The following is a 12832-nucleotide window of genomic DNA, read 5'->3' as shown; positions in this document are numbered from 1 at the left end:
GAGCAACACTTGCCAGCTACATAAAAATGTCCTATTCAGAATTCTAAGGCTTTGAACAGCACTCCAAAGTAATTTTTAAGTGCACATCTGTTTCATAGCATTCTCATTAATTTGCCAATTAAGAATGTTACAATAGTTTTGAGTGACTATTGTTTTCTGATAAATTATTGTTTCTCTTCTGAGCAGTAAAAGGCAAAACTCATCAATGCCTTTCTCATTCCCACCTGGAAGATGATCATAATGCATATAAAACAATACATGTTGCTTGCAATTCCATTATATATAAATATTCAAATTGAACTCACAATTAGGATTTTGCCTCTACCAAATCAGCACTAAGAAAAACTTTGATATATCTTTTTCATACTCTGCAGATAATTGTTAACTATATTTTTGAACTTCCTGCGCATTCGTTCTTACAATATTACTACAAAACTGCTTCACTAATCTAGTCTCACAGTAAACTGATCAGATTTTTCATTCTGTCCAATCCATTAATTGTTATTTATTAAAATATACATGAAAACCGTATTAATCTTTGTATAATCCACTTTGTATAATAATTATACAATTATTTATTGTATAAATAATTGCTGTACACTCATTCCATGCCTAACAGAACATGTGGACTTGTATTCATTTTTTTCTATTGGATTTTTGCCCCTTTCATTGATTTTGTTCTTAGTTCTGACATTCAACCTTCCTAGCTTTGCAACATGTACTAAACTGAAGAATGTTTACAAGAATGCATGACAGTTGTTTCAAAAAGACCTTTTGTCTCTTACCCATTTATGTAATTATTTTGCATTTCCTCTTATGGTTATCATCCCTCAGAAGAACCATGGACCTGGTCTTAAATCCTGCAACCTGTTCTGACCTAGGCTTCCTGAGGCAGTAAAAAGCACACAATTAGTCCCAAAAACCCTCTTTTTATTTCAACGGCTGTGAATTTTGTTCATTCACAGCCTGTTCATTCTCATTCTGTTCATTCACAGATGAGTCACAAATAGTTGTAAAGAGTCCGACAGAAGTCTGCCACAGTTCTCCCTTGACACGCTGCCAAGACCTAATTGGCAATTAGCTTTGCAAGGCCACACGAAACACAGAGTCAAAACGGAGCTGCAGAATTTAAACCAGCCAGACCAAACAACATTGCTTCCTGCAAAGTCTCACATACCTTTGCTCCTCCTTTATGTCTTATGGGAGGGGCCAATCATCTCCAAGCCCTACTCCCAAGTTGTCCCTTTTGTTTTAACTGTTCTTGCCTTCTGGCAGTTTTGTGCATGCGCGCATTGGGAACAGGCTCCCCCTGTTCCTCTGCCTCGCTGAAGGCTCTGGAGTCCGCACATAACTCCCAGATGGCCCTGGACCCATCTCTGCCTCCAATGCAGAGCCCTCGTTCAAGCCTTCCCCAGACTCCAGGACTGGCCCATGTTCCTCCCCAGCCTCCTCACTGTCCAACTCTGCTGCCAGCTCCGAAGGCCGCCAGTGGACCACAACACAACCAATTTTCAGTGGTTGCATAGCTGAAAGCTCTAATTAGGTTTACGTTGTTATAATACTCCTAAAAGGATAACAAGACCCTTTCCCAGCTTTATGTCCTGCAAAATATTGGATAAATCCTTTAATCCCTAGATTGGATAGTCAGTGGCTGTATCATCTAAGGTGTATGAGAGTTTGTGTCTCAGAATTATGAACTGATGTCAATATATTTGATAAGCACCAGAATGAGAAAGGCTTCTCTAGTATCTTAAAAAGAAAAGGGCCTTCTGAGATTATACCTCTACTACACTCACAATTCATCAAAACAAATGTCCCAATTTAAGTAAATGAATGGACAAATACTAAATATTACCTGAAGGACCCAAGATATTTGAGTTGATAGTTCTGGATCTTCCAAACCTTGCAATCCTCTTTACATTCTTTGTCAGCTTTATTAAAACATTCCTTTCTTGGTAAATATGTAGAGTTTCTAAGGTTTCTGTGAGGTCCTCCACATTTCAAATATGAAGCTTCAGCACTACATAAAGCAAACACATACATACATGTGTATATAACACTTTAATTCACCCTCAGTTAACAAAGAACAAAGCTAAGGGGGATTTTATTCAAAATGTGCTGAAAAGTAAATTGCTTTAGGGACCCCAAGACCAGGCATGGAAAAATTTAGCCTGAAGATGAATGTTTTGAAAAGCAAGGATCATGTAAAAATTCAAGTGTGTTTTGCCAAAAAAAAAAAGGTCCTGTGGGTTTATTATGAGCAATGCTTCTAGATTCCATTGCATACAGTCACAACTGGGCTATACCACTGAGTCCTTCCGTGTCCTACTGACCTTGTAATGCTCCTGGAGAGACCATATGGGTCCTCATGAAGCAGAAGCGAAGTTCTCAACTAGTACCATGAGACAAAATTAATTTCTGGAGATTAGCCAGACCCAAGCTTCCTTCCTTCAATATCTGGGATCTCAGCCACCTTTGCCCTGTCCTGCCTTGCTTTCTTGCATTTTGCCAAGCTCAGTTTGGTTACCGCTTAGAACCGAGGCCAAGTTCTCATTGTCAGGAAACAGAAAAATCAAAGGTTAAGCGGATGAGGGGATGAATTAGCCAAACTCATGTGGTCATTCAGTGGCAGGGCTCAGCTTAGGCATTAGACATCTCTGTTGTGTTGCCCCACAGTTCATTTATATCCAAGACCACCCAGCTGTCTCTCAGACCACACTGCCTCTGTGAAATGTGTGGAAATTTGCAGGCATTTTCTCTGATTTTTACAGGGATTTCTTTTTTCGCCACACTTGACTCACAGCTGTTTGCCAAAATCAAAATGCGGAGGTGTGTCTGCCTTTTTAAAACTCTGTAAACAGACACTTGTTCCAACTTAGAAAGAAAGAAAGAAAGAAAGAAAGAAAGAAAGAAAGAAAGAAAGAAAGAAAGAAAGAAAGAAAGAAAGAAAGAAAAAGAAAGAAAGATCTGCCAAGTGTAGCAGGATTTGCAAAGATTCACGTTAACTATCTCGGCAGGCTGAGAGTGGGAATGTGCCAATGGTTTGGCATAAATTGTAGAGGGCAAATTCAGAGCAAACTCACGAGCAAACCACACTGCCTCATAAGAATCTCCAAAGATACATCCTATGAATTTTCAGTCTTGTTATTTTTTCCACAAGGCTTATGGAAGCCCGTGATTGTACTGAGTGCTGAATTGAAATGTAAAAAATTGCCATGATGAAAATTGAACAAGCATTAGCCTTGGGCTTAAGGCTATGCCAGACATACTTTACTTTATCCATTCGTGTTCAGCTTAATGGAAAAGAAATTGCTTTCGAGGGTTTTTATTTATTGATTTATTCAAAGGTCATGAAAATGCTGGCGAAATTCTTATAGTTGCGCGTTTCTTGTGCTTACAAGTTTAAGGAGTGATTATTCAGCTTTCCTTGTTCGATCATCACGCCAGCATTAGTTCACGGCAGGCTCCCTTGGTTCCCATTCTTCAAGGAAATCTCAAGGAAAGACATTATGTGGGAATTCCACCCACTGGGTCCTTCTCAGCTCAGGAAACATGACCAGCCTGGGAGTCTGGAGATTGGCTGAAAGTTCTGAAAACTGAAAAAACATACTGAATAATAATAATAATAATAAAAAGGAATTTGAGCCACATAGTAGTAAAGCAAGCTCAAAACTATCAGTAAAAGTGAAAGCAATTCCAGACGAGTTTCAAATTATTCTGAGAATGAATAGAAATCAGAAACTATTTTCTCGGGGGGGGGGAATATTTTAAAATGCAGGAGACAGATTTCAACACTGGATTTACTTGTACAGAGGACATATAATCTAAAAGCAATCAATAAATATGGGCAGTGGGATTGTCTCTACTGCATTTCTTCAAGCCTTGAACAGGTCTTCTAAACCGAGACTATTTTGTGGCATTCTCTTCACCAGATAGGAACAGCACTGAGGAAACCTATATAAAGTGCATGTACATATACATTTTAAAGCAAATGCCAGCATCACTGCATCAACAGGCATCATCCTGACTATAATCCCACTTTCCTTGATTTTATGCTGCCTCCTCAGGTCTCTCTTTTGTACTAGACAGACCTCTTCCCTAAAGCTCTCTTTTTATCCTGCCTTCTAATAACCAGCCATTGATTTCATTGTGACTGTGACTAACAGTTGTGCAGAGGTTTATGCACCCATTTTAAAATCTGGCCAAGAACCTTTTGCTGCCCTTGCTCAACAATCAACAATCATCTCCATCTGGGCAAAAGGCCTGAGAGATATCCTTCCCTATTGCATATGCCTGCTTCTAAGACCTCCTTGGAAGATTTTTTTTTTCCCCTAGTCTCTTCCTGTATACCAAGAGAGATTCAGGAAACAAATAATTCCAACTCCAGTGTATTCAGGGATTTAATGAGATGCTGTGGCATTAGAGAAGCATATGTTTTCCAGATTATTCAATCCACAGCATCTCATGACAGTTTTTCTGGTAAACAGAAGGTTAACCAAATGTAAAATGAGTGACAAATCACATTATCCATGTGTTGCAAAATCTCAGCTAGATTTGTTTCTCCCAGCTATTTTCATAGCTTCATTTTGCACTTTTTTTTTTAATTTATATGCCGCCCTTCTCCGGAGACTCGGGGTGGTTTACAATGCGTTAAGCAATAGCCTTCATACACTTGTATATTTTATACAAAGTCAGCTTATTGCCCCCACAACCGGGTCCTCATTTTACCTACCTTAGAAAGGATGGAAGGCTGAGTCAACCTTGAGCCTGGTGAGAATTGAACTCACAGTAATTGCAGGCAGCTGGAAGCTAAATACTACCTTTAACAGTAGCATTAGTCTGCTGCACCACTCAGGCTCTTTATGCACTTCATACATAAATAGGGTGCAGCGAATATCCAGTACTTACTGAAAGTAAACCACTGTGCACATTAGCAATGCCAAGCAAAGTTTACAAATATCCCCAAATTGAGTAATGTAACAATGAAAATTAAGGATGCAGTCCTAGGCATATTTACCTGAAATTAAATCTAACACAGAATTCTACCTCACATGATATATGCACTGACCCCCTTGAATGTTAATGTAAAAACCATTTTTATTAAAACAGGCATCTGCTCAAAGGCCAGAATTTTTTGTACTATTATATTGCCCTGAAAGGAAAACATGTGATTTGCAACAGTAAGTTCCCAATAATGTGGTAAAGGGTAAAGGGGTCCCTGCAGATTTTACTCGGCTAGTCATTGCTGGCTATAGAGGGGAGTGCTCATCTCTGTTTCAAGGCCATTGAGCCAGTGCTGTCCAAAGACATTTCCATGGTCATGTGGCCAGCATGAAGCCACAGAGCGGTTACATTCCCACCAAAGTGGTACCTTTTTATCTACTCACATCTGCATATGTTTGAATTGCTAGGTTGTCAGGAGCTGGGGTGAGGACAGGAGCTCATCCCATCATGTGGCACTCTTGAACCTGGCCTGTCAGCTTTCAGCCGAAAGTCCAGTGTCTTAACCACTGACCCACCACTGCTCAGTTAGATTGTGTTTTATCATCTAAACTTTACTTGTCCACTACACACACACACACACACACACACACACACACACACACACACCTTCACAAAAGATGTTCCTTGTGGATACTGAGTATAGTAATAATCCCATTCAGAAGAAATCACTTGTTGCCTAATAATCCATGGTTTTTCATAATCATAAGATTTTAATAATAGTGGAAAACTTCTGGTTTAGATGACCTCATTTTTTTGTACATGCATAGAAGATAAAACACTAAAGCTAAGACTACTTCTTGAGGGCATTCACTCACCCCCAGATACACTGTGGATCTTTTTCGCTCTAACTAAATCTCTTCTTTTAAAGGACTGCTTTCATGCTGGGAAGGATGAATTCTTTCTTTTCCTATTTTCTAATGCCACTAATGTATAATATATTCTGTGTTACCTGTTATCTCCCTCAGCTGCCACTAGATCTATAATTTCCCTCAAGAATGGGACAGTATAGTGAGATGATTCTTTTGTTAATCCTACAACTCACCTCACTTTTCTGTTAAGTTTGCCCACTCAGCTCTCCCACTGCTGCAGCCAGAAGATTATTTTCTGTGCATGATTTTTATATTCAGTTAAGCTAGTTAAGCCTAGACCTGCAAATAACAGCTTCTTTTCTTCGCTTTCCTTGCAGGACATTCCACTGTACCCAACTTAAATATTCTTGTTATCTATCATTAATACTAGGTCAATATACCAATAAAACATTATTAAGTGTCTGCTTTCAAAATAACCCTGGAACAGCCCATAGATAATGTGCCAGAGACATGTAACAGATACCAAAGAAGGGGATTGGGTGTAGGAAATTCATTTTTGCAAAGCATTTTTTTTCTATGTTTCAGGAAAGAACATACAGGAACTCTAGAGGAAGCCTGCAATCCCAAGGTCAAGAAACCTTTGTCATAAAACAGTGCTGTATGTAAACAGTGTAAAGAAACAACTTTTCTTTAGTTGAGAGCCATACTTGGCTTTTTAGTAACTTCCTGGAACAGCATCCTGCAGCCAGGATAAATACTAAATTAGGTTGCATTTAGATTTATGCTTACATTCAATTAAAATATGTTTTAAATGATTATTTTTCAATCATTCATTAATATTTCCTCCTCCTATTGCACAAGTTGTATATATATATATATATTGTATATGTATATGTGTGTGTATATATATATATATATATATTAATATTAGGAGGTCACTAGCTCAAAGGGGACTTTGTTCATTTCTACTATAGAACAGCAAGTCCAAAAGACTCTCGTGTCATTTCCTTGGGTTAAGTTCCAGAATGTTGTTTTGCATTGGCAAAGAGCACAGGAATAGTTTAGATGAAAATGGCATAAAAGTAGCATTGGATACTATTGTGGCCCGCCAGTGGCCAGTGGAGCTGGCAGCAGAGTCAGACAGTGACGAAGTTGGGGACGAACATGGGCCAGTCCTGGGGGAAAGCTCGGACGAGGGCTCTGCATCGGAGGCAGAGAGGGAGATAGACAGCAGTGAGGCAGAGGAACAGCTGGAGCCCGTTCCCAGTGTGCGCATGCACAGAGCTGCCAGAAGACAAGAAAACCAAGAGAATCCAGTTGCCTTTTAGAAAAGCACCTTTGAGATTATTTTGCTTAGCTTTTTGTCCTACAACTCAAGTAACTCAGAAAATTATGCACAAGTAAAGGTGGTTTTTCAGTTCTCAGGTCCAGATTCCCTTGTCCTTGATTTTCACTATGCTATTTGGATTACCTTTTATTATTGGCATCCAGTCCCTGACAATGTTCATTGTCTATTCATATATACAACATTACTATGTTAGCAAAGGGGCTGAAGATGGTCTGTTTCACTGATTTTCTATATTATGATAGTAGAAGTCCAGCTGTCATTCCAAGTTCCTGACTTATTTGCTCAGACCTTGAAATATCCATTTATCTTCAGCGTCTAACCCTTTTCCCGCTTTAGTGAAGCCTTTAACATATTGAACATGACTATGCTTGTGGTTTTACAGAATTCTTCATAATGAGCCATAACACAAGAATCTTTTCAATTCTATCCTGCACTCCTAGTACAGTTCCCAGAGCATGAACCTGTTTGAACAAACTGAAAAAGTTTTGGCACAAAGCACTTGCTATATTTTTAGAATGCAGTTTATGAATCTTGTGGTTTTGAATTGCTGGGATATAATAAGAACTGTTGCTATCATATAAACATCTTTCCACATGGATTGTTGATACTTCCAACCTCTAGCTATAGAATAAAATTAAGCAGGAATATAACTTTTTTTTTCCCTTTTAATTTGGTGGTTGGGATCTGTTCAAAATTATTTGAGAAGTATTGGCCAAAGGGCTTATTTGTTATTTTAAATCAAAAGAGTTTATTTTCCTTGACATTCTGCCACTAATCTCCATGTTCCTTTCTGTGAAATATATTTTACAGTTTTAAGGCAGGCATACCACCAGCTTTGTTCATTTTTGCAATACTTACACAGTTCTCATATATAAGACAGGGGAGTTATAGGATAGTCCTAAAGGTCCAGAACAACGGGTTCTATTATATCTACTTTTAGTCATGATTAAGTACTAAACTGGGAAAAATTGTGATTAAATGTTGATTATTCTTAGTCACAATAGTACATTACCTTAGCAATCAAATGTTTTAGTTTCCAAATACCAACCATGTTCAGATTTCTTAGTCATAGTTCCTCCCCATAATCTTCCTCCTATTAAATAAATGTATTACACCAATACTGCTAATTACTTTAAAGAGCATTTGCCTGTAGGAACAATTTTCCTCCATATAAAAGTTCATTTCTTGGCCTCCATGAGTGGTCTTTTTTCCCTAGATTCTTTTCCCAAAGTGTATACTGTGCAGGTTGAACAGACAAGCACATGACAACTGCCACCAACAGTTTCCATTATCTTTCCTGCAATTTTCAATAGCTATTATTGATCAAGAGGCAATCAGTGGTAACTGTCACATATAATATGGATGGATCCAGACAGAAGATTTTGGAATGCTAAGGAGATGTCCTTTCACAGGCAAAATCAAGTCAAGCTATACTGTATGGTATTTATTTGGCGGGATTTGAAGACATACAATTCAGAACTCCCTGTGACTCAGAACCACAAATTTGGGACCCGCTGTCTAAAGATCTACTGGCTTATACCATGACACGCTTTTTGCATCCATTTGAAATCTTAGAAATGTCAGTTTTGCAACCAGAACATCCAAAGTCAGCATTAGTATAAATACTGTGTATTTCATTTGGAAGAGCCCCATTTTTGTAACATCTGGAGATTTGACAAGCTAAAAATATTTCAATGGAAACCACTCTGTTAGAAGTAACGGGTTACATGAGCCAAGCAAGGGTAAGACCCAGAGGGGGAGAAAGAGGAGGCCAGAGTCACTGGGTCTGTGCAAGAGATGAACAAATGTGGAAATCCTTTTCCCTGGCCAAAACAAATGTCACAGATTCATTCCTTATGTCCGCTCCTTTTTGTACACAATCTCATTCTTCCTGACACAATTTTGAGAGCCATAAATTAACTTCATATGATTCATCACTGCTTTCTGGACATTTGTCCTAAACAATTGCAACATGATACAAGGCATTCTGATTTCTCAATTTCCAGATCCATTAATACTTTGAATCTATATAAAACGATGCTGGACACTGATCCTTGGCATCCCAATGCCACTCTGAGCAATTATTTGGTCCCATTTCTGTCCAAAAGTACAAATAAGAACTGATCTCTGGGTAAACATGATGTACAAGTGTTCAATGCTGTTGTGAATATTCAATTCAAAGAGGAAAGATGGGATTGAGTAACCTCTGCTAAAAGCATCCACTGAAGATCCCATCAACTTCCTTCATAACTGGTTCCACCATCAATCTGCTCTTACAGTGAAGGACATTTTTAAGCATGCGATAGGAATTTCCCTTTCTGTAACTTATCTCCACTATGCTGTGTGCTGTTCTCTGAAGTCTGTTCTTCTTATAGACTTTCTTTTCAGGTATTTGGAGAGAGTTAACCTAACTCTTCTTAGGTTATACCTGCCCAGTTCCTTGGATCTCTTTTCATATGATTTATTTGAAGACCGTTGCTTTTCTCTAAAGTTTTCAAATTTAGCTAAATTGACTGTAGATCCTCTTTTCTTCCCCTTTCTGAAGATAGGAATGTCTGATTTCCTACAGCCATCTGGCACTTTAAAACTTCTTCAGGATTTGAACATAAATGTTCAGATAGATCACCAACAGATGCATCATTACACCACAGTTGTTCTAGTGAAGCACATACTCTGTTCTTAGAGAAGACTGAGGCAAAATAGGGACTGAGTATTTCCATTTTTGTTACTTGTTAGCACTTTCCACCTTCATTACACAATTAATAAACTGGGTGGGTTTTTTGAAAATCTTTCTTTAATTCTGAGAATCCCCGAAAGTGTTGCTTTTGTTGTTCTTAGCATCTCTCTGAGTTTGAGCTTTCCTTGATACCATCTCTACCATTTCATCTGTAGAGCTAACCTTCAGGAGGGAATCAGCAAGTCATCAAGTGGGAGGGGCAGGAAGGAGTGAACCATTAAGGGGGAAACTTGATGAAAAGTTTGTGCAGCCCCTGAAAAAGAGGGAAGCATGAGAAGGAAATTCAAAATAAGCTCCACTTTGATTTATTTTAATGTAAGAAAGGAGAGAAACCTGGATAGTAATCCAAGATTTGGTTAATTGACCTTACAACAACATAAAGCATTCCCAGAATTAGAAATGGTGGAAAATATTTGTAGTTTGGGTGGTAAATGGTGGTGGTGGTTTGTTCTTTGAGCTTGTTGTTTAGTTTCTGAACATTTCAGCACCAAGCTATCATCAGCGGAACTTCGGTTGAAATGACTTATTTCAGTTCTCTTCTGTTTTTATAGGTCATATGTGGTCAGTTAGTTCCACTGAAGATGTTACCTAGCCTGGTGACCAAACATTCAGAAACTAGCCAACAAGATTGGAGTACAAACTACCATCAACATTCCTAGAATCCCTATCATGCTTGTTTCTTGTCCTAACCTATCTTGTTGGGCTGACATTAATCTTGAAATCCTTCCTGTTTTAAATATGTATCTCAGGACAAGAGCACAACAAAGCAATCTTCCTTTTTTTTCTCTCTCTCTTTCCTGCCCCCCTGTGAATTTTTGGCAATTCTACTTGTAACATTTTTTTTTTTTTTAGAAACTGCCACTCAACCTGCTTCTGTTTTCTATTAGGCTCTCCAGCCATATCATCCTATATATTAAAGTATCAGAATGTATTAAAATCTACTTTCTTGAAGTTCAAGATACATACCTAAGTATACCACCTTTAGTTTCTTTTAAAATCAAGAACCCCAGCATTCGCTTTTGCTTTCTTCTGCAGGTGTTTTTGTTGCTTTCCCTTCAACTAACTGTGAATATTGGGTAGATTAGTATCAACGCAGGAATATCAGATTTATCTTCAGCTTTTTTTATCTGCCCTTTAGATAAAGGTGATCAGTGAGTGAAATCAGAAATTTCTTGGAAGGATCATGATATCTCCAATTATGTCTAGACCATGCCTGAAATATATGCAGCTTGGTTTTGGAAAACATCATTGCATTTTCCAATATTAAGGCTTTTGTCTTAGCTGGGGAGCACTAGTAAAAGACAACCACAGTATTTTTACTTGCGCCTTCACTTATTTCAACCCAAATGCTTTCTATAGTATGATGAAGTTCATACATTTGGATTTCTAAGTGGAAATTGGTATTACATTCAGTGCAACTCATCTCCATCTATTGCTCTCTTTTTTTCCACCTATATACTGTATAGCAGGGGTCCCCAACCCCTGGTCCGTGGACTGGCCCCAGTCTGCAGGATGCCAGAAACCAGTCCACGCAAACAAGTGAAGCCCCATCCTCGGGATTCAGGCAGCACGCGAAACCACGCCCACTCCGGTCCGCGGAAAAACCTTTCTCCACGGAACTGGTCCCTGGTGCCAAAAGCTTGGGAGGCCGTTGCTGTATAGTAATAGATCTAGATGAGTTGCACGTAATGTAATGTAATATCTGTGTGTCTGTGTGTGTGTGTGTAATCTTTCAGACCAGCAGGTTTCCACTATAACTATGAAGTCATATTTGCCTTTCTACGATAAGAATTTACGTTTGTCAGATTTACTTTCCACACTCTGAGAATTAGCATTTATTGATAATGAAGGGTATGTTTTTATAGTCTAAATCTCTGCTTTATCATTTAGTAGTTCAGCAGAAGTCATATAACAGCACTCCCATTGCACTTTTTTTTTTCTCTGAAAGACTTTAGGGAAAGCAAAACAACAATTCTGATCTGTTCAAGCTGTTCAGCGTGGGATCAATTTACCTGATACTTTAAGAAAACTATGTTGCCAAACTAAATATTGGGAGTTTGTCACAATTTGAAATTCTGTGCTGAAAATCTGTATTGCAGCGTTAATCTGCCTGATTCCTGTCAAGGAGAAATAAAGCCAGTTTTAAGAAATTGTTTTCCAGATTTCAACTTCTTACTCTAGTCTGGCCAATGTGATGGCCTGGTGTCCTGTCTGGACTGCATGTTTACTACAGTATAGTCTCACCTGGCAAATTGCTTGCATCTTTACCCCTTCCAAACATTTTAGAAATTCAAGCACCAACCATTTTTCTTTCTGTGGGTAGGTTTTTAGAGGCACATTATTTCCATTGCTAAAAGGGACGTGAAGGCTCAGTGGTTAAGACACTGAGTTTGTCTATCGAAAGGTGGGCAGTTCAGTGGTTCGAATCCCTAGTGCCACGTAACGGGGTGAAATGTGTCCCAGCTTCTGCCAACCTAACAGTTTGAAAGCATGTAAAAAATGCAAGTAGAAAAATAGGGACCACCTTTGGTGGGAAGGTAACAGTGTTCCATGCGCCTCTGGCATTTAGTTATGCCGGCCACATGACCATGGAGATGTCTTCGGACAGCGCTGGCTCTTCTGCTTTAAAACAGAGATGAGCACCGCCCCCTAGAGTCGGGAATGACTAGCGCATATGTGCGAGGGGAACCTTTACCTTTACTATTTCCATTGCTAGACCTTTTGTATAAGCACCATTCCATTGGTTCGAGGGAGGGAGGGAGGGAGGGAGGGAGGGAGGGAGGGAGGGAGGAAGGAAGGAAGGAAGGAAGGAAGGAAGGAAGGAAGGAAGGAAGGGCTTGCTAATTTAACCTGATTACTTTGAGATCCTTTCAGAAGGTCAGCATTAGTGAAAAGCAATGAGCAGTGACCAGAAGGGAGAAGGTATTCCTGCAA

The 12832-nt window shown here is 39.0% G+C and overlaps 1 long non-coding RNA gene across 1 annotated transcript; it reads right to left on the bottom strand.

Moving 5' to 3' along the window:
- Positions 1–657: 657 nt before the first annotated feature.
- LOC148114611 (uncharacterized) lies at positions 658–2226 on the bottom strand. The gene is made up of 2 exons (XR_015733093.1): positions 1856–2226; positions 658–886 (listed from the first exon to the last, which is right to left on the bottom strand). It is a non-coding gene; the product is annotated as an uncharacterized LOC148114611 (long non-coding RNA).
- Positions 2227–12832: the final 10606 nt, after the last annotated feature.

This window comes from Pantherophis guttatus, chromosome 3 (assembly GCF_059756535.1).
Source record: "Pantherophis guttatus breed Tessera chromosome 3, ASM5975653v1, whole genome shotgun sequence".
Lineage (NCBI taxonomy): Eukaryota > Metazoa > Chordata > Lepidosauria > Squamata > Colubridae > Pantherophis > Pantherophis guttatus.
This window is presented reverse-complemented; position numbering and strand designations above follow the sequence as displayed.